We start from the raw sequence: 27,103 nt of genomic DNA on the forward strand, positions 1-27,103 counted from the left end.
AGCACCAGAAGGCGGAAGACTGATTTAAAACGAAACCGCTGACAGTGCTTTGGGTCCCTGACCAAACGCCCCGGCACTGCCCATGCCGGGCAGGCAGCTGCTCCTGCCGGAGCCAGTGGACGGCGCGTAACTTGCACCAGTGCCTTGTGGGGTCCTCGGTAAAAATCGGAGCTCAGCTGGCCATCAGCAGTAGTGCCCCCGTACCACAGGATGTCACTAAGGAGCTGGGAGATGCTGTTGTATTTAATTGCATTTTGTAGTTTTTCCTCTTGTGCTGCCAGCCGTAACTGCCTGTCACTGAAGTAACCGCGGCCACCTCTGCACCTCCCGCCTTCAGAGGGCTCTGCCCAGGCATGCGGGGCCGCCCAGCTCACCGGGCCCCCCCGCCAGCGCTTCTGCAGGTGCCCGACCGCTCTCCTGCACCCCCCGCAACGCGGGTCCCGCTCCCGCGCACCCCCCGCACGCCGCATCCCCTGCCAAGCCCTTCGCCTGAAGGCTCCATCAGCCGAGCGCGGGCAGATTTCCCCCTCAGCGGGGTGAAGAAAATGATTTTTTTTCCCCCCTATTTTGCCTCCAAAACAACCTCTACCGTTCGGAAACGGCACCGCCTCCCCATCCCGCCTGGGGGCCAAGGGACCGGGAGCGGGGCAGCCCGGGATGCCGCTGCCGCCCGGGGGGCAAACGGGGCCCGGGCTCTGGGGGCCGCGGCCGCATCCCGCCGGCTCCGGAGCACCCGGCCGCCGCCAGGCTGCATCCAGCCCCGGAGCATCGCGGAAGGAGGAGGGGGGCGAAAACGGGTTTCACTTCCGCCTGCTTGCAGGAACCACAAGCCCCCAGAATATATTAGAATAATAATAATAGAAAGGTGTCACCCCCCCCCTTTTTTGTCCCCCCTGAAAAGAGGAGGTGGAGGGAGGAGGGGGAGAAAAAATAAGAGAGGCTCCCGGCAGGCAGATCCATGCGGAGCTGGTAAGGCACCGCGACCGGCCCGCCAGCATCCCGCCGGCAGCCGCGGCCGCGGCCGGGAGGACGAGCGCACCCTCCCCAGCGTGGAAGAGGCCAGAGAGAAGGTCTGTCCTTTGCTTTTTTACCTTGCGTGCCCAGGCACAGCTCTGTCCTGGGTGGAAAGGGGAAGGCAGGCTCCTTGCAGCCTGCTTCCCCAGCCTACAGCCGGCCAGCCGCAGCAACAAAGCCCAGCCCCGGGGTCCGTGTAGGGCTGCAGGTTGGGAGGGACCGGGCAGAGCCCCTGAGCCCTTTGTCACTTCCCCAGTTCTCCGTGATAGTTTCCAAATCTGTGCCTTCAAACCACCCCAAACCCTCTCTTCTTCTTCTGGGGGATCTGGCTTGTGTGAGGCTCCAGGGAGTATTGTCTACACGGAAAACGTTCCTGCATGTGCCTGGCGGTGCTGGGCAGGCCTGGGTGCTGCGGGGAGGAGCAGGGTGCCGTGCTGTCTCTGGCTGGAAGGCACCGGGAGCCGGCCTGGCAGGGTGCAGGAACAGAGGGTGCGAGGCCAAGAAGGGGTCTGCAGGCTCCTTGCAGTGAGCCACTGGGGAGCTGGGCTGCTTGCCCTCTAGGCTGAGCTGAGTTCATTCCCATGCCAGATATACCTTAAGTGATTTCCCCTTCCAATATCTTAAGACCAGTTGCTTTTCACAGATTAAACATTTCTCAACTTTTGCCTTGTTGTTATTTTTAATTTGAAGGCTCAGTGGGATGGTCTTGACTGTCATTGCATGAGTCACTTCCAGACTCGCAGGAAGAGAATAATTGGAATGAGCTCCCTTTGCAACCAATTGCCACCTAAAACTCCTTGTGTTGCCAGTGACATAACCCATCTGTCTGTCTATCCATGCCTGGGTTAGAGCTGATGCCCTAGTTTAAGGGAACACCATCAAGCTGGCTGAGCAGTTTAAGAGATTGCTAATGGTGGACAGAATATTGGAAATGGAGATGAGTGCTGTGAACTTCTGCTGAATCAAGGTAGAAGGTTACATTAACCCCCATCCGCTTGGATGAGGTGCAGAGCTCCCCTGTGCCCTTGTTACTGTCACTTCAGTGCAGCTTTAGATTTTCTTCTTTGGCAAACTCTGGGCACACTGTCCAACAGAGAGAGTGAGCGCTGAGATCATGTAAAAATTGTTGCAGCAAAGTCATTAACACTAAGAGGGATCCCAGCAGGGATGACTTACTGGCTGCTGGAACACATACCATCTTTTTCACTTATTTTTTAAGAAGTAACTGCTCTAAGAACCTATGGTACCCTCACTTGTAAATAGTTTTCTTCACAAAGGTGAAACTTGTGGTCTGTATGTTCTCAAGTAATTCTCATTTGAGTGAGAATTGTCAGGATCATACAAAAACTCAGCTTAGGATAAGTATATCTTAACTGAGAGAATAAATGTATTGACTGCTGTCATCTCCGTCATGTTTTAAAAGATAGGGAGACTGATGAGCTGAATGGGTACGGCTGTTCCAATGGCTCTTACACTGACGGTAGCTTCTTAAGTAGGGATCACAAATGCTGATTCTGTTTATATTTATCTTCATTTGCCTTTTTAAATTTATGTTTGATGTCTAAGAGAGCTGAACACCGTGAATTCCAGAGTGCTTTGATGCCTCAAATCCATATACTGGTAGCTGAGCCTTGTACTTTGGAAGTCTTGCCAGAAGCCTGCTTAATTTAATATTACTTAGATGTAAAGCAATGTATAAGGGAAGGGATTTGCTTAAGGCCACTGAAAGATAGTGGAAAAGACCTTGGCCTATCACTGCCATGTGGCTGCACTTCCTCTTCCCATTCCTTTCCTTTTGCCCCTTTTTGGCCAGCCACAAGTGTGATACTTAGAGTCGTTCAGGAGTGACTGCCCTCCTTTCTTAACCTTTCACAGAAACTGCGGTCACAAGAGAAAGTGCAAGTTGTTCAGTCTACACAGACTTACAGAAATGAAGGTATGGCACAGAAGAAATAAGAAGCAGTGAGATAATGCAGACTGAGAGCTGTTTTGTGAAAAAAGAAAAAAACAACTTTATCTGTCATTTTGCTCATTTCCTTCCATGAAGTCTGAAGGTGTGTTGAAAATAATTTAAAAGTTTGTTTTCATGAACGATTTAAAAGTTCATGTGAATTAGGCTTCTGCCTTACATCTGAGAGAGTGAAGTGACTTATCAGCGGACCCACGGTTTCAGCTTTGGCTAACATCCAGCTGGTGTGCGAGAGGCTGGTGGTGTGGTTAGTTGCAAAGAGTTTTAATAATGGGCTGTAGACCACAGTTATCCTTTTGCTTGTGAATGTGCAGAGAAAGGGAAATAATCGCTATATGTTGTTTGTGTAAACTGAGTCTTGCGAAGGTAATCACAGAGTCGGTTATGCTCAACTGTGAGCCTGGGGTTTATACCACATAAACATTTGCCTTAGGACAGAGAAGGCGGCACAGTGGGTAGGAGTAACAGTAGTAAAATCTTAGCTTTGGATTTTATTATTCATTGCAAAGATGTCAAAATAAGTGAGAGGTGCTTTACCTGGTAATGAAGTACAGCCCTGTAGGTAAAAGCACAGCGTAGTGCTGAACGGTACGGTACAGGTAGACCCATCCCTCTGCCATGAGGCAGCAGTGATCCAGAGTCCATTGGGAAGTGTGAATCCTTCTGCGTCTGCTTGCTGATGTAGATGTTTGAATTACACAGATTTCATCTTGGTCTTTAAAAATGAAGGTAACAACCCTGTTCCACCTCCCCCAAAACCCCTACCAGCAGCGGCAATGCTACTTCGATGGTATTGTTTGGATTTCTCTTTTAAACTGAGTTTAGTCTTCAGAAGCCAAGAAAATCTGAATATTTATCTGCGTTAGCAGAATGGCATTAAATCCAAAATCTTTAGCTGCCATGAATATTTATTCATATCTTAGCTGGCTTCAAACTGCATCTCTGGCCGATTGCCATTCCTGAAGGTTATTTTCACAGAGGTTTTGGAGTGGACGCTCACACACTGATACACCTCCAGATTTCATGTTCCCTGATATTTCTAAACAGATTGTCAGTAGTTGGCAAAACAACCACATGAAAACAAACAGTCAGTGAAGAAAGTATAGGCCCAAAAATACCTTTGGGCATCAATAGATATCACTTTAAATCATCAGATCGTAACTATTCTAGTATATGTAAGTACTCCCAGTCTCTCACAGTGCTCTCTAAGATTAAGTAAGTGCTTTAAAATTGTCTTCCTAGTTGAAGCCTTAGCCCTTCAAATAGAATGAGATGCATTCTGAGATCCTATAGGATTTTTTCTTCCCAGTAATGTTTCTCCCCAGTAATCTTTCTTCCAGTGCATCACATTCTAGAAGGTTTCACTATGGAACCAGTTGTTTGTAGGCACAGGGTCCTGGTCTGTTGAGCACCATGGGATATGTGTAGTATCTCCCCGAACACACTGAGACCATGGTGGATGAAGTGTTTGTAGAGTACACTGGTGAAGGTTTCTGAGTGTAAAGCTCTCCAGCGCGGATGCTGACCACTGTGGGTATGTTGTGAGTAGTGCTATTACTCATCTTAGCTGAGCACTGACATTGCCTCCATTCTTGAGGGAGGGTCAGCTTAAGTGTTACAAACATATATTAATATTTACTAAGCCCCTATGGTATGGTCCCAAATATACCCAGGAAAAATCATAGAAGAATTTAGGATGGAAGTGACCTGTGGAGGTTATCTAGTCCAACCTGCTGCTCAAAGCAGGGCCAATTTATAGCAGGTTACTCAGGACTTGGTTAAGTTAAATTAACAATATCTTCAAAAATGGAGGTCTCACAGCCTCCCTGATGCTATTTCATTGTTTGGCCATCCTCCTGAAAATAAGTAATATCTAATCAGAATTCTTCATGTTTCGGTTTGTGCCTGTTCCCTTTCACTGTACACCTCTCGGAAGAGTCTAGCTCCATCTTTTCTACACTTTCTTGTTAGATACAGATACATACATACATACATACATACATACAGAGAGTGAGGCTAGAAGAGATGTGAAAGGGGCCTTTTTGTAGATGCTGCTGGTTGCAGGCAGCCTTACAGTTTTTTCTATATTCTGATTTTTTTCTCTAACTAGACCTTGTTGAGACAGGGTTTTGGAGCCAGTGGTAGTAGTGCAAGAGCAATGCAGTGCACTAAGATCTTCCTGTGGTTTGCTCTGATGTGAAGTTAAGCTTGGCACAGCTATAGCCTTGCAATGAACCTATCTAGTGATATCACAGAGTCTCCTAAATCCTGCCTTCAAATCCAGTATTATGTGACAGACTGTGGACTGCGTTACAGCGCTGGATTAAGTGTTGAATTAACGTATCTCCTTCCATCTGTGGCGTTTTCTGTGAGCCTCTTGCAGTTTCAAGTGCTTGAAACCCATTTGTTGGCATGTTTTTTCCCCTAAGGGATTAATTTCATTTTGGAGTGGATCCATCCGGTAATATTTGTATGGCGTAAGACATTCCTTCCCTGATACTGCACTGTCCAGTGTGCCCCAAGCCAAGTCACAGACCGGTGTGTCAGCAGTTTCCCAGACTTCAAACCTTGGATTCTACCACGTGGCAGCATTTTCTGCAAGGCGGCTTGTGACCGTGAGCATCAAACACTGCAGAAGTGATGTGTTTTTGTGGGAAAGGGAAAGGTACGGATCACCTGCTCTCACCTCACGTGTCACTAGCGCCTCACGAACAAGAGCTTTGGAACGTGTCAGCCAAAGCAGAGATGAAACCATGTAGAAAATAAAACCTCCTTTGTAGGTGGAATAATGGACAATGTCCCCTCCTAAATACAGCATTTGTGAGTGCTGAAGTTGAGAAGTTTAGACTTAATTTTTCCCATGCCTCCCATCTCCTAGACCACTGCTCCTTTTCTGTAATGTTGTTGTTAGGTTGTACAGAGTTCGTTAATGAAATCTTTTCCAATAGGCTCAGGCAGGTTAATGCACTTTGACCTACACATGATGATGTATTAAAAATCAGTTACACACTGATTGAATTTTCAGTAATAATTTCTGTTCTAGTCCTTAATAGCTAATCTATGCAGAGGTTAGCAGAGAGCAATAATCAAACAGTGTATCTTACATAATAAGACAGAGGATCAGCTGGAAAAACTGACCTGCTGTCTGGCAATTGGTGTGAACTTGTTGGTTTTGTGGAAGCATAAGAATTGCCACATTAGAGTAGGTCTGAAGGTCACCTGCTCTGCTGTTCTAGCCTGGTATGACTCGTCCTGGGTGGCCCAGGGGACAGCGTAAAGTCCATACCATAGGAACTTGTGGGCTAGTCCATGTCCCCACATTATAGCTCATTTTTTGCCTTCAGAGATCAGCACATAGTTTAATATGTTTTTCAGAAGTTTATAAATTTAATAACACTTTTCAGCAGCTTAATATGTTTTTCCGAAGTTTGTAACTATAAATTTAAGAACGCTTTCCAGCAGCAGTGATATGAAATCCTAGAACAGGCTGCCTAGGGAGGCTGCAGCATCTCCACAGCTGAAGATTTTTGGGAGTAAGAAAGCAAGTATTGCTGAGGACGTAAATATTCACGTGGGGGATTCAGGTCTGCACCGTCAGCTGAGAGCTTCCATTTCCCACACACATGGTACCTCCTGCATGCCTGCAGGACTCCCTCGCTTCCTTGCTCGTCTCCCAGCTCTTGCTGTCAACCCCATCACTTTCATCCCATCTGTGGGTGCATGTACAACACAGGGCAGATCGGGCAGAGCGGGGGCTCTGGCACTGCAGCCTTTCTGCCAGGCTAAGCAGATCTGAGCAGCACAGGTACAAGAAGGGTTAGCATGGAGATGTCCTGGGCGCCAACTTGCATGGATTCTTTAGTGGACAGTACTTGTATACATTTCTAATCCCGTTTTGAATTTTGTTAGGTTCTTGGTCTTCGTGACTCTGTGGTTGATGAGTTCTAGGTTTTAGTTATCTATGGTGCAGGCGGAAAACATGTCTTAATTGTTTTAATCTGCCCACTTCATAGAGGAAGCTATGGTTCTGTAGCCCGATGAAACACCGATGTAAGGGTGCACTGCAGTGAGCCAGGGAAACGTTTCTTTCTTGGTGATACTGGCAAACAAAGAGAAGCTAAGCAAGGGATGGGAGAGGTTACCATTTCCCTCTTCCATACTGAGGCAGTGACAGAAATACATTAAAATATGAGATAGAGCAGAGGCAAGAGATACGCATAGAAAAGCCAATCATAATTCCATTGAACTCAATAGGAGTTTTTGCCCCTATCTTCAGTTTTGCTCCACACCTAACGGTTAACGTATCATCAGTCTCTCCGTTGCACAAGGGCCTCATCAAAATTGATTAGCTCTTTTAAGGAAAACACTTTATTGCTGAGAAACAATGAATCAAATCCTTCCGGTTAAATTAAAAGTCAGAAAGGGCCCAAAACCAAACAAGGCAGTAAGGTCGCTGACCTTTGGAAGAAGCCCTGGAAACACTGGTACTGAAACAACCCCAAGCTTGTGCAGCAAGGGCTTCCAGAGGGGTTTGGTACACATTGGCAGGACAAACTTCTCCAAGAAAAAGCATTGTAAATACAGGAAGATATCAATTTAGTGCAGAGATCACCAGACTATAATCAGCTGATTTGGATTCTGTCCGTGACTCTCCCATTGCCTTGCTGTGGGAGGCTGGATTGTTCAGTTAACCTCCCTGCACCCTGCCTGTTCCAGATAGAAAATTATTTTTATTTATCTCTTTGAGATCTTAGAGCATAGAAAAGGATGCTAAGTATCATCCTCTCTCTTTGCAAAGACAGCTAGAGGCAAATAATATAAAAGCTACGTTAAGTGCAGCACATTTTGGCCTGACAGATCTTTAACTACCATTTCACTGGAACTCCTTAATAGTTGCAAGAACTGAAATCGAATATCCTCCTCTTTCATATTCAGAAAGGCACTTCAGGCAAGTGCCTGCCCGGCCGGTTGTCCACCGCAGAGTGCCCCGGGAGAGCACATGCCCACGACAGATGACATGAGGTTTCGTCACAGTGTGGGATTTCATTTCTGCCATACCACCCGCAAATCACAGCACCCGTGTGACAAATGGGACAGAAGCCTTATGCCTGTATGCGTGGGTTTTCCCACAGGGTCAAAGAAACTGTCCATTTTCAGGTTACGGCTTGTATTATTAATTAATGAAGGGAGGGGGAGATAAAGAGGTCACTTGGTTTTGCCCCTCCTAAATTTTTATCGGAGGGAAAATCATACCTTTAAGAACTGTTTACTTTAAGATTTTTCCTCTGCTAACGGCTAACGATGTTTAGCACTGATCTCCTCAGCTGTGGCTGGAGTATCTTTGGCTCTGAGCCTGCACAGGAAGAATCAGGGAATAATAAGCTGAAAGGCTGTTTTTAGGGGATTTTTGCCTATTGTTTGTTTTCTTCATGATGTGTTTGGTGCTTGTTTCCATGAGAAAACTCTAGGTAACCACAGAACTGAGGAAATTCTAGTATCTTGGGAACTGAGGAGTGAAAGATGAGAAAGCTGAGGGAGAGGAGCTTTGCAGGCAAGAAACTGTTTATGTTTTTACAGAACATTCAGCACTTGCCTGCAGTGCTTTAGCTACAGTGTATTTTTTTTTTCTGTAGACCACCCCAACTTGGCTGCTTAGCAGAATCTGAGAAGAATAAATTAGATATTAGAGATCATTTTAAAATAACGCTTTTATGGATATCATCCCAACTCTATGGCTATAAATATCCAGCATAAATGCAGCGTAAATACATACATACATAGTGTTTTACCATAATGTTTGTGTTTGTCTTCTTCCTTTCTCTCGTTCTGACTCTGTGATGAGTGTGAGAAGTCTTAGCACTGACAGGAGGGGATGACACTTCCCCTCCAGCAAGCGTTACCACCTCTCTGCATCTGCTCGCCTTCTGGAACCACTTACAAGGAGACACCTGCAACAGTGGAAAGTTCTTTCCCCAAAGGTAGTGTCAAGAAATGCTGCGAGAGTTACAGTTTCTGTTAAACAATGCTGAGTATTGAGCTGTGGGTCTTCTCAGTGGGCTACGTTCCAGTGGCAAAGTTGCAAATTCTCATTTGGTGTAATTTTTAGAACTTCCATTCCCAGAAGTATCTGATTGGAAGGAACTTGAGTGAAAATTGAAATTCTTGAAGCTCAACAGTTTTGAAAAATAAGCCCTGAAGCAACTCTGCTTGAGATTACATAGGGAACCAGCTTTCAGTCCCTGTCCCTCGTGTTTTTTCATGTTTCATCTGTCAATCACAAAATCCTCAGCCTTCCTCTGAACTCCTCATCCAAGAAAGGACACTCACAATTCAGTGGAGTCCAGTGATCTTGTGACCCCAAACATCCTACGGCTTATCCAAAAGCTTTCCTCAATTCCAAAATGTTTCTCGAGAACTCATCATTTTCAAGCAGTTTGTTTAAAAGGAAATGAAGGAATGAGCAAGATACAGAACTGATTATTTGCTTTCACTGCCCAGATATGGCTTCTTGAATTTTCCAGTCAAGCTCAGGAACTATTGGTATTTATTCAAGTACGATGATGAGATGACTTATTTTCGGTTGGCAATTAGTACATTGGCTTTAGGGAATGAAAACTGTGTTACATGAGAAACAAGAACAGCAACATCAACAAAAGATTTTCGTCTGTTCCTTGTGCCAGTTTGTGTTGTGTGTAAATCTGTAATTCTCAGCTGCCTCACCATCACCCATGTCTGGAATCTGGGGTGTGCCTGTGGTGCGGAGTGACTTGCCTTTGCTAGCTCTTTCTCAGGCTTGTTTCAGAGAACAGCTTAGGAAACTACGGGCTTGGTCAGCCTGCCGAGATCCATTCTAGTGCATCCATGGCACTGCCATCCCTAGATTTTTGCACTCTTGACTTGGAATGAGGTTAACCATCTATTTGAAACCCTGCAGATACCAAACACTCATTGTGTGAAACAAACACCTTATTTAAAGTGGAACTTACCTGTGTTTACTAGAAAGGGCAAAATATTTCACAAGAGGTTGCATATGATATCCTAAGTCTCGATCTGAACTCTGGAGAGTCCGGGCCTTGGCTGCTTTTTACTTAACTCGGAGGCTGAAATTAGGAATGGGGTGAAGTTTTGGTCTTTTGAGATCAGGACAGTTTTATTTTTGAATTCAGGTAAGCATGTGGATTTCATGCTATTTTTAAAGAATTTGAGGCACAGCTTCCAATTTTCTATTTGGAATTCGTTCTGGTTCTCAATGAGAGAGTCAAGTTGGCTATCAGTGGATATACCATTTGCGCTTACAAGAAATTACAGCTGCCATTGATTGCACACAAAATTAGAAGCAATTTAAGAAAAAAAAAGTCTCATTTTAAGAACTGTAAGTCATTTGTCCTGAAGTGTTTTAATGCATATGAACAAGGACTGTTCATTTCCTTTTGTTATGTGTCCAGAGTTTGAATAAGGTGCTTATGGAGTGCAAGTTATTACAAAGGAGATGGATTTCTTTATTACTTGACTTGCTTGTGAAATACGTTTTATGTAACGAAGCACTGATTACCTAAATTAGAAAGCCAAAACAATGCTGTTGTCTCATTTGGTGGGTGGCAGAGATTGTGTGGACAACTGAAAGCTTGCTTAAAGGCAATCTGTGACCCACTCCGTACTATTCTTATGCTAATGTGAGAATGGGTATCCTGGGCACCATCTGCTCTCCCTGAGGTCCCGGCCTTGGGCATTCAACATTGGTTTGCTTTATTAATGCTAGGCCATCCAGAACAGCAGTGGTGCATTTGTTATAGTCGATGAAATCAGAAGTTCCAATTGTAAGCATCCAGAGATAATTGTCACTTTTAATAATACACTCAAACATGATAGCTACCACTTTTTCCAACCTCTTAGGCAAAGATGCCATCTTTCAAGCTGTAGTTACCTTCAGCAAATCCAACAAAGCCTCTCTGACTTTTCAGGGAGATGGGTTTTACATCCTTGGAAGGTCATTTCATTATATACAGGATGGATGTATTGGCAGGCTCCGCATTTTAACTTTTGTAAATGCCCCCTAAAGAAACAGAGGAGTGTCTTGATATGAATAAAAATTAATAAATAGGACACATGATGCGATTATTTTTAGAGAGGCTAAAGGGATGGGGTATCAAATATCCTCAACTAGTCTAATTAAGCCAGTTGAGGTTTAAAGGACACCAGGCACCAGTTTTACCGAAGCTCATTGGCAGAACAAACGGCTACAGTCTCAGTTGTAAGTATCTTAATAAAGTCTCCTCTAATGATGATTCTGTTTGTGCTTATTAGCTATATAGTTCTTTTGGTGTCCATGGCTCTAATTAGAAAGCAATTCCTCCTTCTGTTCAGGCATCTGAGTACTTAGATTGCTCATTATCAAGTACCCGTGAGATACAAGTTGGGATAGTTCAACTAGCTGGCAAGCTGGGTCCATCTGACCTGCTGCCTTGGGTCTGTGGTCTCGAAAGGCAGAGCACACATAGCTCAGAAACTGCACGTCTCCTGCTTCATCCTTGCCACCGGTGCGGGGCAGCTCCTGAGCTGACACCCAGTCTCCAGCCTTATGTAGAAAATTGCCTTCCATTTTACAGGTGAGTAAAGGAGGCATGGCTAATACTGTGCCTTGGGTCCCCTGCCCTGAATCAGCACTGAGAGTGGTAAGGCTGTGCCAGATTCAGCCCCAAACTGCTCACAGTGGGAGTATAAGGGGAACTGAAGATGTCAGGAGTGTGGGGAAACTGTGAGGCGATGGTAAAGCAATGTGACAGGCAGCGGTCTCAGCTGATGTCAAGCTTTTTGTGGTGTCCTGATGAAAGAGCATTTAATGGCGGAATGGGAAAGGAACAGGTTGCCCAAGGCTGTTGGGTTTGCGAGTCTGACTCTGCCGATCTCTCCATTTCAACGTGATGCTTGTGCAGAATTTATTTATGGTGACCTCTGTGATGAAAAAAATTAGCCGATGAACCAATCATCTCCAGCTACCTAAGTAAGCAACATACGGCCAACAGGGAGAACAATTTTCAGTGGCTGCTTTTGTCCCCTCCCGTGCCTCCAGAGCATTCTGTTGTTTCTTTCCGTTGTGGGTGAAGGAGACAAGCACTTCAGGGCCAGGGAAAACGAGCGTTCGTTACGCTGTGGAAGGGGATTGTTGCACAATGCTAGTTCTTTCCCATCCCCGTCTCAAGTGCTTGAGAGTACGAGCGAACAGAGGTGCTCTTCAGTACCATCCTTTGCTTATTCTGGAAGTGTTGGAAATACAAAGCTGGACCTCTTTCCCTTAAATGAAGACAATGAGGAGAAGGCTTCTCTTTTCTTTCAGCATTTATGTAAGTTGTGCCAAGGGCAAGTGAAATTCAGCAGAGGTGGATCTAATATTACATATATATAAGAAAAAAGAATAATATTTTAACAGCGTGTGTATGCACTCCCTAAAGTTCTGGGTGAATCTGTATTTCAAAAACATCTTAAAACCAGTAGTCTTTGCTTTGGTCTCCTTGCTGTAAAATCTGCAAGGGAGTCCCTGAGACATGCATAGAGGAGAAAATATTTATATCTGGAGGACCAAAAGTTGAACAGTGGGATATGAAAGATGGTTCTAGAAATCACTCAGTTAATATTCACCCTTGGCTCCATCTCCCTCACTTTCTGGGATTACTTAGGTGTCACTCCTGCATTTGGCACAGGGAAGAGTCCTTGTTTAAGAAACGCTGTCTTAATGGAGTGCTGGTGTAAAATAGAGGTGAAGAAAGGGGAGATACGGCATTCTACAAAATGACAAGGGGGAAGCTGACAAGAATGGCTCCTTTGGCCCTTCTCACCTGAGGTGCTGAACTTGTACTGAGATCTGTGGACATAAGACATGCTTACAGATTGCCGATTACTCTTTAATGATCAACTTGTAAAGTAGGGCACTTACTGACAGGAGATACATTGTCAGGCTGTTAGCAGGGGCTGCCGTTCCTCTGTTGTATCGTCAGCTGCCCAAATTGAAGTTGCTCAGCATGTAGGTGTACCTGCTTACGAATGTGGCCCTATAGAATCATATAGAGAACTGAAGCACTGAACCAGGTAATAGAGGTTCAAGGTCCCTCATCTGTCAGGGCAATTTCATCTTACATCGAGGACTCGTATTTGAATCTGTCACATCTCAGCTTGGTACAATAGTCATCGGGTTTGCATGTCCTGATTGGAAAGACTGCCATTTAAATGTGGATGATGCTTCAGAATGATTCTGCTACGTTAAAATGCTGGAATAGGTTTGTTTTCAACTCATTGTAGAAGGCACTGAAATACTGAAACCTCAAAAAGCGCCGTGAAGCAAACCAGTTGTCTTCTTATCAGATCTGGTATGCACTACCTTCAGCTCACACACAGCTGGGACTGGAGAGTATCTGCAGGGGGTGTTTATATAAGTGCACAGCAGAAAGGACCTAAAGAAATGCTTATTATCATCTGGGATGCAGATCTTCAGTACTTGACAAAAAAATTCTGCTCTGCCTGTACCTTGCTGATGCCTGTACCCACAGATAATTATAGCGGTACATGGTATGAAATAGTAAACCATTCAAGTTAAGTTCTGGTGTTCCTAATTTGTTCTTCTCTTGCCAGATATTATACTGACAGGGTTGATTGAGCCCTTTTGAAATATGTTTTTAGTTTCTTCCCTTGAAATAACATATGCCACTCCATTGGAAGACAATTGACAGTAACAACTAGGTTCTGATAAGTGACGGAAATCAGAAACAGCCAGAAGCAACTATTGTGAGAAATTAAGAGTTGGTGCCTGCACATGTCAGTGCTGTGTTCCTTATGTTTTTCATTGTTGGCTGGATAGGAAAAATAGTCCTGTTAGCATGCTGGTGCTTACATGATAGGGATATCTTTCAAAATCTGTTGAGGTGCTTTGAAAAGTTGTGAAGTAACATTTCTGCAAAGGACGCACAACCTCTTGGAGAGACTGCAGGGGTGCTAGACAGCCTTTCAGCCTGGCAGTCTCCGTCTTCAAGAAGGCCACGCTCATACATGTACACAAACAACAGCAAGGGAAAGTTTGCGTCCAAAGAAGTTAAAAAGAAATTGTGAAGAGAGATGTGTTCAGAGATGGCAGGACTGCAATGGGCAAGTCTTGGTTCTTCTGTGCAAGACTCTCTAGAGTGACAGCTTTAGTTAGGGCTAGTGTAATTATTTGCTTTTGGAATGCCTAATATTGTTTCCTTCAAGCTGAGTTAACTTAACTTACTGCCACAGCATATTTCCTTTGTTCCCTTGTCAGCAGCTACTGGATGTCTTCTGTTCTCCTTGTTATGGGAAGGACAGTTGGAAAGGCCAGAGGACAAGGATGGCTCTCAGAGACACTGGATGCTGACAGTGACTCAGCTTTGGTCTTGATTATCTTTGTGCCTCTGACTTGACCTAAACTGAGCCAGGTTCTTTGTTCCTAAGTAGGTATTTTAAGATGCTGAGATATCAGTGTTACACAAGTGTTTTAGAAAACAGACCTCTCCTTCTCCCTAAATATGGTGACTTATGCTGCCACTTGGTGTGATGACCCAGCTGGGGATCAAAACCTCACGGTTAACCAGGGACTGGCACTAGAAAGTCAGAACTTGTTCTTGCACCCATTTTCAGACCTAACATACAGTTAGATATGGTGGATGGAAGCTATTAATTATATCAGCAGTGGGAGTACCTCTCCCCCTACCTTGCAAAACCAGAAGAAGGCTGAGCAAAAGTGCTTCTAATAGAGTACCTGAGCTGAGCGTACCTGGCGTGCTGGGAGGCCTCTTGGCTGGAAAACAAGAGCTACGGTATGTTCTCCCCAGTCAGCAGCTTCTTTCCCAGAATTCTTGTGAGTACTCACTTTCTACCTGCAGATTAAAACATCTTTAAACCTTAAAAAACATCTTGTGACATGATTTACGTCCTTCCATGCATGCACAGTCATGGATCTTTTCTAAGCAGAAAAAGTTTTAGCAGAAGACAGGAGAGGAAGAAAACTGAATAAAACAATAATAACAAAGGAGACGGGAAGAGCAAGACTGCTGTTCTCCTCTTGCTGGTTCTGTTCATCTCCCGGTGCTGCCGGGACACTTTCCGCTTGCAGGCCCATACTGTACGCACTCAGCAAGAACTGTTTCACAGCTCTGCGTGTGTACGAGGCAACTGATTGCAAGGCCTAATTTAAACTGGTAGATCAAAATGCTTGCAGCTCTGCATACGCTTCTCAGGAGAAAGGAATGTTTTCTTATTCCTGTCTTACTTCATATTTCACAGCTGCAGTTTGTCTTGTTTTCCCCCTGCCTAAGGCCCAGCAAGTGCTGCAATGCACAAGGGTTTAGAGGATTATTTATTTTAGGGCATTGATGCCTTCTTTGAAAAGCTATGTATGTTTAGTTTGTTTTACCAGGGACTCTTAGTAGAGCAGCATAGGGAACTTGCAGGGAGAAAAGGGAGGCAGTAAGTATGCATATCTCTTCCAAAAATGTATTATATAAAGATAGACCTCTGAAATTATCTTAAGCAGAACATACTGTGATGATCTTTGCTCCTGCATTCATTTTGCTTTCACTGTGACTGTACATCCCACTTTCCCCACGTTAGTGTAACTCCACCTCTCATTGCACTGCTAGCTGACTGTCCTTAAGTTATCCAACACAGGTGAAAGTGGTAGGCAAATTAACTGCCATTAACTTCAGTAGGAATATAATTAGTCCTCAGCTGCACCATCTCCAGCTAAAACTGATTCTTGTTATAGTGTAGGAAGCAAAGCATCGATAAACAACTACCAAGTCCTGATCCCTGACCTGTGGTCCTCTGCATCATTATGGCAATGGTATGTTGCTGCTATACTTGTAAGAAAACTTCTTGGAGAAGGAGGCAGGCTTCTATCTTGGAAGAACAACTTGGAAACAGCCATGATGACTCTTGAAAGCTTTCAGCCTGGTAACTTGTTGAGTGTCTCAGATATCTTGTATTCCAGGGTGATCTAGCAGAACTGAATGTTACGGTTTGGTCAGGCTACTGCTGAGCGGTGCTGTCTTACAGCCGTTGGTATGTTGCCAGCAAAAGAGCGCAAGGATGTGGCTTGCCTTGTTAAATGGGAGGTGTTGCCCTTGAATCATGAGAGGAGATGGAAGTGTGACCTTCCTGCCAGCTTGAGGTCCCGAGAGGGTGGACTCTTGTTTCATGCCAAGCTTTTATTTGATTATTTCCACTAATAGGCGCATCATCTTGTCATCCCCCTTTTCCCAGAAAAGAATGCAACACTGGAACTCAAAGAATGTGGCAAGGCTGAGATGTATAAATATATGTTAAAAACTCCCTCTTTCTAGAATCATTTGCATTTTTTAATTCAAGGGGGAACTTGAAACTCTGTCCATAGTGTGCTACTTATTGGCCCCTCTGCTGTCTGGTAGGTTTTTATCAGCTTAGGGCTAGTTTGTCATGCTGCGTATGGGCGTGCTGGAGGAGCAGGTTGGTTTAGATATGCTGGTGTAATGTGATATATACCATTAATGCTTTGCTCCCTCCCCTCCCACCCTCAACATGAGTAAGATACAAAGCTAAGTCTTGCCTTAAGCCTTCCTCAGAGCTTTTGAAATGTTTGGATCAAGGCCTCCTGAAAAGCCAGACTTCAGGCTACTTGGTTATCCCATCCCGAACCTGGGGAGACATTGCTGGGTTTCGTAGAGCCTTGATGTTTCTCTCACGCAGCCAAAGGGCACAAAGTCTCCTGCAGTATCTCGGGCTGCGTGAAGTGAGTGTGACAATTCCAGCAATGTAAGAGGTTTCTTCTGAAATACATTTTTGTATAGATCTGTAAGTCCAAGCGCAAATGTGCTTGATTTGTGAATGTAAGTGTCCCCTTTGTGATAACTAGGAGAGACTGGGTAACAGACTAGATCAGTCCCAACAGCATCCAGGAGGGGAGAAAGCATTTCCAATGCTGTTGTTACCTGAAAGAAACCTGTACAAGAAAATGTGCTTCTGATGGGGATATGCACTGTTATTCACTTCTGTGAATTATCATCAATCTGATGAGGTTGTACATTTTTCCTAAAATCCCAGCTCCATAAGTCAGGTGATTTATGGGAAGAGTCTCTGGTTTTGTTCAGAGGAAAGTTTCTAGTTCTCCTTGCTGTGAAGGGGGGGGGGGGGGAAGGAGGGCTTGAATACATAGTTGCAAAAGGCAGAAACACCATAAGGCAAATAAAACATCTAATATCTAAAACCATCTTGTTTTCTAAGCCAATCTCATTATTTTTTAGGATCTGAGTAATGATTTTTGAATGCCCAGGTTGGCTTTGGAGACAAGAGACCTGATTTTCACAAATGCTAAGTACTTTACTCCAGCTGTCACACCTATAAAAATCACCCATTAAAATCATGCCTGGGGTCCAGTAGCCAGACATACAGGGTTGGAGGGTGGAGAGAAGAAATGCAGATAGCATGGCATATACAGGGCTCTGCTGTGCCTGCGATACGCCGTGGGAAATGTGAACCGTGTTAAGCAACGTTGTCTTCTCTGAGGCAGAAACAAGAAATAACAGTAGGGGCTTCTTCATACAGTCTTTTTGGTCTTTTATAATGTAAAATATTAATGTAAAAATATTATGAACTAGTTATGGAATCGGCATAGCTGAGTTGTACATCTGAAGGAACAAATTAGGTTAAAGGGAGGGGGAAGTAGAGAAAAACACACGATAGCAAAGGGAAGCCAGAAAGGATCTTTCTCTAAGGAATATCCTAAAGTAAAACTGTGGAAATTGGGAATTTTGTCTTCATTTGGAAAAAGGGGCACATGGATACTGGTGCAAAGTCCTAATGGAGATAAAGCCCATCTCACAGTGTTATTTTATTCCAGATTTTGCTGTATTGAGTTTTTCCTTAAGGCCTCAGCTCTTAGATTCAAGGGATACTCTCAGCATCCCTTAAGGAAGTAATTTCCTATGTTCCCCATCCGTGGAAGAGTGAGTAGAAATCTGAGCCAGCTGCATGTTAAAGAGGAGAAACCTTCCCAGTCTCCAACCCTGAGACTGCTGTTTGTTTGTGTGTATTTATTTTGAGGCCTGACTCTTGATTTTTCAGGTGCTGGGGGTTAGTGATATTCCAGCTCTTACCCCAGGGGCACTGACTGAACCTGGTTGTATACTTCCCGGTGGAGTTTACCTCATTTACCAATCTCAAGGTCAGGACCACCGTGCTGCATCTCCGCTAGACTTTAATCTAAGGGTAACAATTTCCCTGTAAACACACTCTTTGGTCTTTTTGCAGTGAAGGCAGGCTTTTTTGAAAGTTCAGGTTCGAGGCCAGCAAATTACAAGGAATAATAGAAGCACTCAGAGCTTTGAATGTTTTGTAGTTTAAGAATAACCTAAAATTTTATAACAGCAACAAAAGGGGAGAAATTGTCTGACAACACTTTGGGAATCAGTTTGTTTCTTGGTTTGGGTTTTGTTTGGGGTTGGTTTTTTTTTTTTTTTTTTGCAAGTAAGTCTGGCATGAAGCATATGAGTCTGAGTTATTGGCAACAAATTAGTAAGTCACATGCTCACTCGTTACTTTGAGATACCTTTTGTATTTGAAAGATGCTAGAAAAAATGGTTTTTTCCAGCAGTTTCTCTGGGCTTTGCAGGTCTTTTGATGGGGAAGGAAGATGACTTGGCTTCTGAGTGAGATGATAAAAAGTTGTGTGTGTGAATAGCCGTAAAGAAAGGAGAATCCTTAACATGAGTGCATGATATATATTCTATCTGCTCATTTTTCCAATAAACATATAAGCATCAAAGACAAAAGTCCCTCTGAGAACAGTGCTGAGCCCAACCTTCCTAACAGAGTGCTCTGAATGTGCTTCTTTCATTCCACAATTCTATTTGTGCTTTTCAGTGAAATAAGCTGATATTTCCACCTACGCGTTCTCCTGTTATCGGAGGCCTTTCTCTGTCTACTGGGGATCTTTCTGAATGTGGAGGGTACACCAAATCCCTCTCCCTGCAAGTGAAAAAAAAAGAGAGCTCAGTTTTGCACAATGTAGTGGTAGCTGGCAGATGAAGCTGTGGATTCACAGAAAAAGTATTCTTTTTTTGTGTATAAAGGGGCTTTAAATGGGGTCAGTGTTAATTAACCCACTTTAAGGGATGGCTTATGTGCCTGCTTGAGGGAGGGGAAGTTACTCACATGTGCTGGTGGAAATCTTGCTTTCAGTGTATTTGTAGCCCGGTGCTGGGCTGAACAGGCAATGAAGCCTGACAAATCAAGCAGCTGTTTGCCCCACAATAAGCCAGCTGGTTTGAAATCCAGGCTGTGTCACCGAGTCCCTTGCATATTCAAAACCAGGGCATATTTGCTCCTTTAATTAGTGTTCCCCCTGGTCCTTGGTATATGGGTTTGTGACAGGGGGCTTGTTAACAGAAGATCAAGAAAGATTTCCTGCTTTCCCAGCCTCTCGAAGGGGGGGAGGAGGAGGAGGAGGACAGCTGGGGAACCACTCACTGCATGGGAGGGTTGCTGTGGGGCTAAAGCTGAGTTTTGGGGATGGAAGAGGCGATGGAGGGAGGGAAGCTGCTCCTGCTCATTGCAGGCAGGGTTTGTGTCAAACCATTACTGTGCATTTTGAGCTGAACTACAGCAATGTTTAAATTTGTGGGAGGATTGTAGCATGGCTGCAGTTTGGAGATGTGGTCTTTAGGACTTGAAACTTTTCTTTGGGCTCATCTCTCCTCAGGTGCGTGGAAAAAAAAATCCGACTGTCTTGGTGGTTATGTCTGTAGTGTGAGGGTCCAGCCTGTGTGATCCCAGTGTGCAGATGTGCCTTCCACCAGCTCCAGGAGCCAGAGGGAAACCTCCTGTGTGACTAAAGTAATACAATTAGGTAGGCTCCTGTTAATTCACTTAGTTAGCCAAAATCTGATGATTCAGTTGTCTTTTTGCCTCTGCAGGTCCGAGTCTTTTCCTGACAAGGTAACACAGTCCTCATAGCCTTGCTGATAAGCCCTGGGCACTTAAAAGTGCAGTGAAAGAATTTACCTGATGCTCCCAATCTCCACAGGGGATATTGCCTCTTGGTGTCCTTTATCAGTGACTTCTGGTGATAAAATCCGGGAGCTGCTCCCATGGAAGTATTATTAGTAACACTGAGAACTGTCAGATCGTTTTGGGTGGATTCGCCCTCTCTCTCCTCTCTTATTGTGTGGGAGAGGCAAGGCAAGCCCTGCATTTCCAGGGAAACAAAAGGTATTAAACTTCCAATAAAGCTTCTTTTTTAAAATGAACAATGATAAATTAGCACACTGCTGAGTGGGGTCATTTGTTCCATGGAAGCAAAGCATTGATTCCCCCAAGATTCACCTCCCCCCCCCCCCCCATTTCAGCAGTATAATTGGGAATGGATTAAACTGTGACTCAGTTTAACCCTTTGTTTGTAGGAATGGTGTTAGGAAAAATCCAAATAAGGAGAAAATGGAAAGTGGTATTTAGTGTCTTAGAAAAGTGTGACAACTTAACAGCAGTCTGCTAATTTTTCATATTATTATTATTGCCTGCTTTTAAAGCTTGCAGAGAATTAGAGAAGCAGGTCTGAAGAATCTTGTTAGAAAACCTGATCAATCCTTTCCATCTCTGTTTTACCTCAAGAGAGAAAGGGGAAATTCAAACTGAAAAATGGGCCATGGATAACAGCCAAAAGACCTTACTGCATATAAAGCAATGGGCCGGACTGTAAGAATTACCTACCAAGAGGTGTCTTCAAGGAAAACTGCATGGTAGGATTTGAAGAACTAGAAAAATTTTACCAGTGCTAACAGCTCTGGCAGCTCTGAGGCAAAGACAATGCGGAGGGGAGCGAGTTGTGAGGCTTTTAGGCTGCAGCATCTGCTCTTTGAGAGGATCCCCTTTTGTACAGAATCATTCTGTGTGATCAAACAACGTGTAGCAGCAGGGCAGGATGGAGTTGTTTGACTGCCCAGAAACTTAAGAGCTTCTTGGAAGTGGCACTGAAGTAAGCAAGAGCATGGCAGATCATCTTCCTCTGTGCTGCATTTGCTGCTGAAAAGAAATTGTACGTGTTTAATTAAGTTTCCAAGCTGTCTAATAGCGTGTTTTCTGGAGAGATACTTTAATGGCACCACACATTGTCCTTGGGCAAATTAAAAAGGCATTACTTTGAAAGCTAACTGCCCTGAGCCACACAGGAACTTTTGGGAAATGCCTGGGATGTCTCTGACAGAAAGACACGTCTTTGTTATCAGGAGGATAGTCCTTGCTCCTAGGCATCCGCTGAGACAGGGAAAGATCTGCTGTTCCCAGGAGAACCTTATAATGTGGCCTTTGCTGGGGAATTCCGTCCCCAGCCCTCCAGAGGGAAAATGGGTGAAGTCCACAAGGCTCAGCCGCTCCCAGATCTGGCAGCAATCCTGCCCACACCCTCCGGGAAACCCATATTCGTACTGCCTTGTGGGCCTGAACCCAGCAAACCCGGTGAGATGATTCCCACTGCTCTTGGTAGCTTTGGAGTAGGCCCGTAGATGCTTTCTTGCCATATTTCGGGCTTTTAGGGACAGCAGACTGGGGTGGACACTGTAAAATGTCAGTCATGCATCCCATGGTTACCTTCTTCCCATCTTTCTATGTTTTCTTCCCATTTGATTTTCATTTCCCTTTGTCCAGGGCCTTGTTTTCTGGCCAGTTGACCTCCTGAAAACCCACTGCAGTTAGTGGTGTGAGGGGAACTTCCCAGACTGTCTCCTCAGGGTTGTGGACTCTCTTCGCTCGTGGCAGCAGAGAACTGCCAAGGCAGCCTGAGCCCACACAACTCCTCTCACACCTAGATGCTGGCCACACTAGCACAGTGTTTTGGGCCTGAATTTGGATGTTAATTTGGATCTGAATTAGCCTGTGTAGAAAAGCAGTTGGATCAGACCTTTGGCTCAAGAGTCCTTGAGGGTGGAAAGCATAGCCTGCTCCCAGAGTCAGGAGTTTGGCTGAGGCACTTGGTGCTTTGGATCAGCCCAGGGGTGGGTATGAAGCTCGAGGACATGGTGGCACTTGCTGCTGGGGCAAGCTAAAGCTCCTTTCTTTCTGCTTGGCCCACTACTGGTTTTCTGGAGGCTGTTGTCCTGTAGAAGAAGCAGGAAAAGCAGACATGTCTTCACCCTTCACTCCCCTTCCAGGAAAGAGAGATGTGGGGAGAGGTGAGACATGTGAATGGGGAATGAGGTTGCATTGGGCTTGCTACCTGTCAAACAAATGCTCATTGGAAATCTTGCTTCTGGTGTGCATTTCCATCGGTCCCTGTTGGATGCTTCACTTTGATTTCATACCTTCTCCTCTGTGGTGCTGGAGGGAGGTTTCCCGCACGAGGCTGCTTTGCTGAGATGCATCTGGGATGTGCCCCAAGTGCCGGGTGTGCCCTGCCCCATGCTGCTGGGGGCAAATGGGGCAGGACCTGGGGGCGGGGGGGTGAGTGTGAAAATCGAATGCATGCCCTGATACGGCATGATTCACAGGATGTCTCCATACCGAATTTGTTTTGTTGCTGTGATTTCCTCCTCGTGTGCTCTGCCAGGTGAATTCCCATTCCCAGTTGTCCTTTGCAGGTGTGGTTCTGTCCTCCTGCTGCTTCCTCGCTGATGGAGAGGCAGTTGCAGGACCTGCACCTCCTGGGGAGTGCCCATTTATTGCTGAAGTGTTTAGGGGTTTAGAAATTACTTTCTGATTCTGTAGCTCACAAATCCCCCTAGTATCAACACCTCTCCCCCTCCTGCCCAGCCTGCTAAATTTTCCTTTGATGAAAGGAAAGGAGGCAGAGGCAAGCAACACATGCGTTCAGAGTGTTGGTGAAAGGGAATTTCCTAACTAAAGATGAACTGTTAGGGCATGTGTGGTCTCCCTTTAGGAAAGTGAGTATGTTTGTAATAAAATTGTTCCTGTGTAGATCAAGACTTTTTGATCTAAAAGTTCAAGCTGCTTTTTAGCTTCTGTAATGGCTCCCTGGAATGTTTGAAAATCTTGACTTGGTTACAGGGTCTGGTGTAAGATGTATGCACAGGGGTCCAGAGCAGAACTTACTGGTTATTTAACTGTAATTCGGGCACTCAGGGGAAAGCTGTTAACGCACTTGCAATATTTTCACTGTATGTGGGTGATCTCACCGATGGGTTCTGTGCATACGGAGAAAGACAGGGATGCTTTGCAGTTTAGCCCCATGATTTTCACAAGATGTGGGAAAGCTGGAACCGTTCCCTGGAGAGGAGTGCACTGGACAGACATGCAGTGTGTGATACAGTGGACTGGCGTGGCAGTAGCACACCAGGCACCTTTCATGGTGCATGTCAAAGTGCTGTGCTTAAAAAAAGCAGAATTAAAATTATTTTTTATTACCCCACCAAAGGGTTTTGGTAGAAAATTATGCATACTTGAAATAAAATACTTTCCTATTCTTTGATAGAGAGGCAGAAAGGAATCAGAACTCTACTTTTATTTCAGAAACAAGTAAGTCCTTTTGTGTTTGATTCCCCCCCCCTTACTTTGGGTTTTCTTGAATGCTCCTTTCCACCACCTCCTGCATTTTTAAACTCCTGATTTAGTTGCATGAATAAAGCTTCGGGGGGTTTTAGGGATATTTTCTTCTACATTTTCCTTCCTCCACTCCTTGGGAGAAAAAACCGAAACAAACTTCTCTGTAAAATTTCTAAAGCAAAGTGAAGGAGAAAAAGGCATCAGTGGAATTTTGCTACTCTGTAACTTTGCCAAAATTGGAGAGGCTTGGAAAGGTAGAAAATAAAAAGGGGGACAAGAAAGAGGGGGAAAATCAATCTCCTTACTCATATTTTTCAATTTATGAGTAGAAAAGAGAAAAAGCTTTGAAAAAATTTCATTATAGAAATTCTCACTTCCCCTCCCTCTCCAGTCTCTCATGTGCTTTTCATACATTTTGTATTCAGGATGTAACCGATGTGTTTAAGTTTTTAACCATGGTGATGGGATCAAGATGAGATTATTAGCAATAGTAGGGAATGAGAAAATATTTTAGGAATGAGGACCTGAGAGCTTGGTGGTACCATGGAACTGATAAACTGTGTGGTCGGTATGTACCATGGAACTGATAAACTGCATTATTGGTACATGAGCCAAATAATATTTCATTTTCTGTCAAAATCATGTCCTTTGAGTGAACTTTGTTCATTATAATCTCATTATAATACCAAAACACACCTCCATGCTAAAAACTACCCACCTCCAAGGTACGACCACCCCTCACTGGGCATGCTCTCTGAATTTCTTTAAGTATATAGCTTTAAAAGCAAAGCGAGAAAGTTTTACACCAATCATAATGAAGTAACTATGTAACTATGTGATGTAATTGTGACCATGTGTGTATTGAGAATATAAATATGTGCGTGTTCATAGGCTAGGTATGCACGTTAGGTGGAACTATCCCCCGTGCATCCAGCGCTGCAATAAAGAATGCCTGCCTTTTAACACTACATTGGTGTTACGAGGTTTATTCCCGGATTTCGGTGACAGTTTCTGGCGACCCAGATGGGACCCTGCTTTTGAACCTCGACGGATCCGTGGGATCGCAGGATCTCCAGCCGGCACCGGGGAATTCTCGGGGAGAACCTCCGATCCCCGGACCGAAGAGCTCCGAGCAAGACCCCTGGGAGAGGTAAAGGCATTCTTATTTGATTTGAATATTGTTTTTTTTGAATATTTGCTCTTACCATCGTGGCGGGACAGGCCCGCACCAAGAGTACAAGTTGAAGGCCTTATTCAAGGAGCCCCGTGGCTCACCGGGACAGGCCCGCACCGGGACAGGCCCGCACCGGGACAGGCCCGCATTGGGACAGGCCCACACTAGGTTCAAGGAGCCCCGTGGCTCTCTGGGACAGGCCCACATTGGGACAGGCCCGCACTGGGACAGGCCCGCATTGGGACAGGCCCACATTAGGAGCACGGGAGGCCTGCTCGTAAGGCGCGGTGAAAGCTGCGCAGAGTTGGGCTGAGGAGACGTCTCAGGTAAAAGTCTCTGCTAGGCGAAAGCCTGTGGAGCAGGGCCCACAGGGGAGGGGAAGCCTCCAAGGTAGGGATTTCTGGTGGCAGCAGAAATCCCTGGGATTTCCAGTGGCAGGGGAAATCCCTGAGGGAGATCTAACACGGGTTGGAGTCCCTCTGACTAAGTGCTTGTGATAGTGCACAATCACAACCACTAAGTCCCTGGGAGATGGGTACTTTTCCGAGTAAGAAACCAATCCCACGAAAAACACCACTGGGATGTATTTTGGAACATTGGAAAGATCTGGGAAACATTGATCCTTTGACTCGGAAACAGTTGATTGAATATTGTAATCACTGGTGGCCACTGTATATTTTAGAGAATGGGGAAAAGTGGCCGGAAAACGGGACGTTGCAGTATAACACTATTTTGCAACTAATGTTATTTTGTAAAAGGGAAGGTAAATGGCATGAAATGGCATATGTGGATTTGTTTTTCACACTGCGAAATCATCCGGAATGGCAAAGACAATGTGAATTGGTTTCATCTAGTTCTACAGTAATGGCATTAAAGGGGCAGGAACCTGATAAGGATTTAAAAACAGGTTGCTCATCTTGTGATAGTGGTAAACGGTGTTTTAAATGTGAATTTGAAGACGATGATGTTGAACTGTTAGTTGCGCCTCGCAGGAGGTTAGGAAATGATCAAGGGGGTCAAAATCTGGGGGCCAATAATGCTTCCGCCCCTCCTGTGGAAGAAGAGGCGGAAGAATTCAGCCCAATTGCTGGGAGAACAAGGGGAAGAGGGGGAGGAAACGGATTAACTCCCCTCCAGGCCCCTCTTCGACAGGCTGTTGGCAACGAGGGTCCGGTGATGGTGAAAGTCCCCTTCTCCATAACCGATTTAAGAGCATGGAAAGAAACTGCAGGCACCTATCGGGATGACCCAGAAAGAGTTGCCAAAGTAATGGAAACAATAATTAGAACCCAAAATCCTGATTGGGAAGATTTACAAGTAATATTGGATACATTATTGGAAGACACTGAAAAGAAAATGGTATTAAACACAGCCCGAAAACAAGTAGAAAGTGCCCATGCTAATGGAAATATACAAGGATCGGTGGACCAGAATTTTCCATCCACAAACCCTGAATGGGACCCTAATCAGCCAGGGCCCAGAGGAATGTTAACCAGGTACCAGAAGTGGATTTTGTTTGGCGTTAGACATGCAATGCCAAAAGCAATTAATTGGTCTAAATTATATGAAATAAGACAAGAATTAAATGAATCCCCTTCGGCCTTTATGGAAAGACTGAAGGTGACTGTTAGAAAATATACCAATCTGGACCCAGAGAAACCGGAGGAAGCTTTACAATTGGCCTCTATATTTATGGGACAATCAGCCCCAGACATAAGGAAAAAGCTTCAGAAATTGGAAGGGGCTGAGTCTAGAGACTTAGGTAAAATGCTTGAAATTGCCTGGACTGTGTATAACAACAGGGAAAAGGAAAAAGAAGTTAGACAAATGCGAAGGGACATGCGAAGGGATGGGAGAATTCTGGCCGCTCTGACTGAGAATAATAAAGGAGACATGGGAAGGGGACGAGGAATGAACGTTGTTGATCGGGGGCTTGGAAGGAGAAGGGTGGTCTCCAGATTAGCAGGAGACCAATGTGCTATCTGCAAGGAGCGTGGGCATTGGAAAAGGGATTGCCCCAAAGCTGGGGGATTAGATCCAACGCTTCAGGCCATCAAATTGATGACCTTGGATAATGAATCATGAAGGGGACCGGGGGAATCAACCCTAGCTGAGCCCCTGGTTACACTAAAGCTAGGGAATGAAGAAATGGAATTTTTAGTAGATACAGGGGCTACATATTCGGTATTGAACACATGTAAAGCAAAACTTAGCCATAAATCTGCAGAGGTTGTTGGTGCGACGGGGCAGAAACAAAACCGGCCCTTTCTGAAACCATTAAAATTTAAATTAGGAAAACAGTGGATAACACATCAATTTTTATATATGCCCGAATGTCCATTGCCTTTATTGGGGCGGGATTTATTAAGCAAATTAGAGGCACAAATTATTTTTAAAGATGGAGAAATTAGATTACT

The 27,103-nt window shown here is 44.7% G+C and overlaps 1 protein-coding gene across 1 annotated transcript in view; it reads left to right on the forward strand.

The window, feature by feature from the left end:
* Positions 1–1,050: 1,050 nt before the first annotated feature.
* Positions 1,051–27,103, forward strand: part of PAK3 (p21 (RAC1) activated kinase 3) — a 153,433-nt gene continuing 127,380 nt past the window's right edge. The window contains exon 1 of the mRNA XM_075763619.1: positions 1,051–1,070. The gene's annotated coding sequence lies outside the window, so the exon portion shown is untranslated. The remainder of the gene's footprint in view (positions 1,071–27,103) is intronic.

Source organism: Balearica regulorum, chromosome 11, assembly GCF_011004875.1.
Source record: "Balearica regulorum gibbericeps isolate bBalReg1 chromosome 11, bBalReg1.pri, whole genome shotgun sequence".
Taxonomy (NCBI): Eukaryota; Metazoa; Chordata; class Aves; order Gruiformes; family Gruidae; genus Balearica; species Balearica regulorum.